Genomic DNA, 4883 nt, shown 5'->3' with positions numbered 1-4883 from the left:
ATCCATAGGTGTAAGATTTTTGTCCAATCTCTTCCCGCACTCCCCATACCCCCTTCCCCCCAAGAATTGTCAGTCCACTCCCTTTCTATGCCCCTGCTTCTATTATATTCACCAGTTTATTCTGACTTAATTTTTAGGATCACTTCTTGATAGGTATTTATTTGTTGTCACTTTGTTGTTCATAAATTTTATCTTTACCTTTTTCTTCCTCTTCCTCTTAAAGAATATCCTTCAGCATTTCATATAATCCTGGTTTGGTGGTGATGAACTCCTTTAGTTTTTTCTTGTCTGTGAAGCTTTTTATCTGACCTTCAATTCTACATGATAGCTTTGCTGGGTAGAGTAATCTTGGTTGTAGGTTCTTGCTATTCATCACTTTGAATATTTCTTGCCACTCCCTTCTGGCCTGCATGGTTTCTGTTGAGAAATCAGCTGACAGTCGTATGGGTACTTCCTTGTAGGTAACTAACTGTTTTTCTCTTGCTGCTTTTAAGATTCTCTCTTTGTCTTTAGCCCTTGGCATTTTAATTATGATGTGTCTTGGTGTGGTCCTCTTTGGATTCCTCTTGTTTGGGATTCTCCTCGCTTCCTGGACTTGTAAGTCTATTTCTTTCATCAGGTAGGGGAAGTTTTCTGTCATGATTTCTTCTAATAGGTATTCAGTATCTTGCTCTCTCTCTTCTTCTGGCACCCCGATAATTCTTATGCTGGTACGTTTGAACTTGTCCCAGAGGCTCCTTACACTATCTTTATATTTTTGGATTCATTTTATGTTTTGCTTTTCCAGATGGGTGTTTTTTGCTTCTTCATATTTCAAATCTTTGACTTGATTCTTGGGATCCTCTAGTCTGCTGTTGGATCTCTGTATATTATTTTTAATTTCAGTCTGTGTATGTTTAATTTCTGACTGGTCCTTTTCCATTTTTTGGCATTCTCATTAAGATCCTTGAAGGTCTCACTAAGTTCCTCGGAGGTTCGTAGAAGATTCTTGAGTAACCTTAGAACTGTGGTTTTGAACTCTATGTCCTCCATTAGTTTGCTTTCCTCCATTTCTTTCATTTGTGACATGTTTCTTTGTCTTTACATTTTTGGCTGACTGTGAGGACCTGCTGTGTCTATAATGGAAGGACTGTTGTGCTGGAGACACCCTTATGGGGCAGGACTTGCTTCAGTGGGGCTTTGGTGCTCACTGAGTCTGCTTCTTGAGTGTATCCCTTACAGATGTGAGGAGTTGAAATCTGGCATCTGACCAGGGTTACCCTGGCCCCTGGATCTCCAAGTCAACCACTGTGTGAGTCCACCCAGCAGGAGCTACAGCGATACCAGCAGATTTCTCCTCTTTGGGGTTTGGAAGTTTTGGAGCTCTCTGACCCAGCTGCAATTAGGTTAGGCTGCAAAAGCACAGGTACTTCCTTTGAGCCACTGTGTAGTTTGGGTGGGGATGTAACTTGAGTGGGGAGGGGTCTCAGAGAATCCCCAGGGTGGAGCAAACAGCAAAGGCTGTCGTCAGCGTCTCCGCGACTCCATGTCTCTGCGTCCCTCTGAGTCCCTCTGCGTCCCCAAGTCCCACGCCCCCACAGCAACAATGATCCCTGCAAGCAGCTATGGAAGAAAGCCACCCTTGCTTTCCGACCTGCTGCAAGACAGTCCAGTTTCTCCCCGTAGGAGTCTGGGACCCCAGAGTCTCGCCTTAAACGAGCTCAGTGCATTCTAGAGCTTGTATCTCCTTCCAATTGAAAAAAACTGTGCATCCAGGTGCAGCCCGCCTCGTGCGCGCCTTCGTACCTCTGTTCTTGGTGTCTCTGCACCTCCTATCCGGTCTCAGTGCGCTTCTTTCTTTCCTTCTAGTTGTAGAACTTCCACTTGGCCAGCTTTCACATGGTTCTGGATGATAGCTGTTTTGTCTTATAGTTGTAGTTTCAATGTTGTTGTGGGGGGCAGCACGCACAGGTTTATACCTTATGCCGCCATCTTGGTTCTCCCACTTTTTGTCTTAAGCTAGCTTTCTCTCTTTACAAGTATAGAATCCCAGATGCATCCCTTAAATTCTGCAAAATTTTACAGGAAAATAAAAAACATAGGGGAAATGAGATTTTTCTAATAGTACTCTTGAGAGTGGGCGTCCATTTTACAGGATCACCATGTGTCTCCCCACCCCCACATCCTGCTTGCTTTGGGGAAATTCAGCAACTGAACTGACCGCCCAGGTTTCCTTTCTTATTGAATTAAAGCCATGCTTAATAAACTAACAATAAACACATTAAACTAAAAAAATGACAGATCAACAAGACTAAATAAATCAAAAGTTCTTTTCCTGAATCTTTTCCTATTCTGCTCTCCACAGCATTGACTGGCCTTTAAGGTTATTTTAGCTAAAATCTGCCTGTCCCAAGGCGTCCTATGGTAATTTTTAAACAAAGCATCAGAGAGTTCCCCAGCGAGAGGATTAACAGCTCTATCCTCTCTAGCTGCTCAAGTCTTTCCACACTAGAAGTAGAACAAGACCACACATAGTTAGCTGACAATGGCACTCTTTTTCCTTGAGACTAATTTAAGAAAGTACCTTTGAACATTTTAATTTCTTTATCCTTGATCATGGAAACTAAAAATTTACAATGATATTTTTGCCTTTTGGTTGAATCCTTCCCCATTATAGCCTGGCTTGAAACAAAAGACTTTCCCACCTACTCTGGTTCGAGAAATCCAAAGCTTGGCACAGGCTTTACGCACAGTGAATCTCCCCACCGAATTTTCAGTGACCCCACCTCTACCAGTGATCCATCACCTCTCCCGGGTGAATTTCCTTTCTTTGCTCAGGCAAAATCTTCTTCTCCAGATGTCCTTGTCTCAGGCACCATAAATGCAGGGGTCTTATCTGCAGCTGCAAGGGTTCAGGAATCTGGAAAAGGGCTGTGACGTAAATTAATAAACTACACATGAAATATAAATTTGGAAGGCATGGGGGAGCTAGGGGAGGCTCCACTTTCTAGTGAAGTGGGCTCTCTGAATCTCCGGACCCAAGGCTTTTTATTTGCTGGAAAACACACAGGCCCTTTAGGAATGCAAACAGGTAAAGTTCAATAAACAGGAAAAGATTATCAGTTTAGGGGAAATTCCTTCAGCTATTCTGCCAGCAGCAGGGAAGCAGGAAAAGATTATCAGGTTAGGTAAAATGCCTACAGCTGTTCCAGCACCAGGTAATAACATATGCAGATTTTCAGCCCTGCTGAAGCCCCAAGATCCATCAGCCTTCTGATGAACTTCTTGCTTAATTATGACCTGCTGGAATTTGCTTCCAGCAGGTTACTAAGACCCCATGCACAGCTGCTGACACTGCAGTTCTGCCCCTAGTCCTCCCTGGGTTCCCTGTGCCAACAGTGCCCTCTCTGCAGCTCCTTGCTCAGTCTTCAGCATACAGCCTGGGGTCACCTGCTCTGTGATTCTGAAATATGGCTGGGTCAGCATTCTTCCAGGGCGTGGGATACAGAATAATTGCCCCCAAACATGTCCACATCTTAATCTCCAGAACTTGTGACCAGTTACTTTATGTGACAAAGGGATTTTGCAGATGTGGTTGAGTTGAGGTTCTTGAAATGGGGATTTTCCTGAATTACCTGAATGGATCCAATGTAACTTCAAGGGTCCTTATAATATGGAGGCAGGAGAGTCAGAGAAGCAGATGTGATGATGAAAGCAACAGTTGGAGTGATTCTTTCCAGAAGCTGGAAACAGCAAGAAAACGGATTCACCCCTGTGCCAGAAGCCAATTCCAGCATGTCATAATTGCAAGGTTTCATCGAAAAGTTGATAAAACTTGGGGACTCAACAAGGGCTGAGTCACATATGTTATTGCCTGTTGGGAATGGCTGAGGGCATTATCCCAAACCTGAAAAGGATGCATTAAAATCATTGCTTGCTGCCAGACAGTTCAGGGCATCTTAATCTACATGTTATTGTCTCCTACTGGCTAAACACCTGAACAGCCTGAATAGGCTAATTCTCCCCATTCTGACAATGGACTGTGTAAAGGAAACCTGACCCTTTGAAGTGTATATCTCTGCCTCGCCTCAGGACAATTTGTGTTAATAAAAAGCAAGAGGTCCTGAGACAAGGAGATCTTAGTTTCTTTAGCTAGGCTCCTCTGACCCGCGAATGCCTTTCAAAATTATATTTAGTCTCTGGACCCCTTATTAAGTTAGACACAGCCCCTTCTCCAGATTGCTGAACCCTTCTAGATGCTGGGACAAGACGACCCCTGAAACCCCTGGCAGGAGCCAGCCCCACTGACAACCTGATGATAGCCCCTTGAAACCAATCTCACACCTTCAGAATGATAATTGTGTGTTGTTTAAGTCAGTAAATTTCTGGTAATCTGTTACTAACAATAGGAAACTAGCACAGGGGAAAAGCTAGAGCTGGACTCAGCACCATCTTCCCTGTTGTTTACTAAAGGGGCAATTGCCCATTTTCTTAAGTCATAGCTCCATCATATTTGATATCTTTGAAAAGGTCAGTGTCTGCCAAATTCAGTCAACAGCAACATGCCTGAATGTTCAAAATCTGTACTAGTCCACAGGCTTATCATGGTGGTCAGACGTCTCCTCCTAACCCAGAAATACCTTTGAAGATCACTGTTACACCTGCAAATGATCTTTCTCAATGTGAAACCTGCCAAGCACACACTTGCCAACCAGAATGAGAGCAGGAGGAGGTGGTATGGTCCTCCCAACTCATGGAAGTCTCAGGGCTGAGTAAGGTCTGCGGTGGTGTCTTGTCTGTGGCTACCTTCTCATGTTTCTCTAGATGCCAGTGAAGGACAGAGGGCTCAGACTGCCCTACTCCTTTTCAGTAAGCAGAGTTGCAGGTGTTGCCATAGAAAATGT

The sequence above is a fragment of the Myotis daubentonii genome, chromosome 11, assembly GCF_963259705.1.
Source record: "Myotis daubentonii chromosome 11, mMyoDau2.1, whole genome shotgun sequence".
NCBI lineage: Eukaryota > Metazoa > Chordata > Mammalia > Chiroptera > Vespertilionidae > Myotis > Myotis daubentonii.
The sequence above is the reverse complement of the archived record's forward strand: the minus strand, read 5'-3'. Positions refer to the sequence as shown.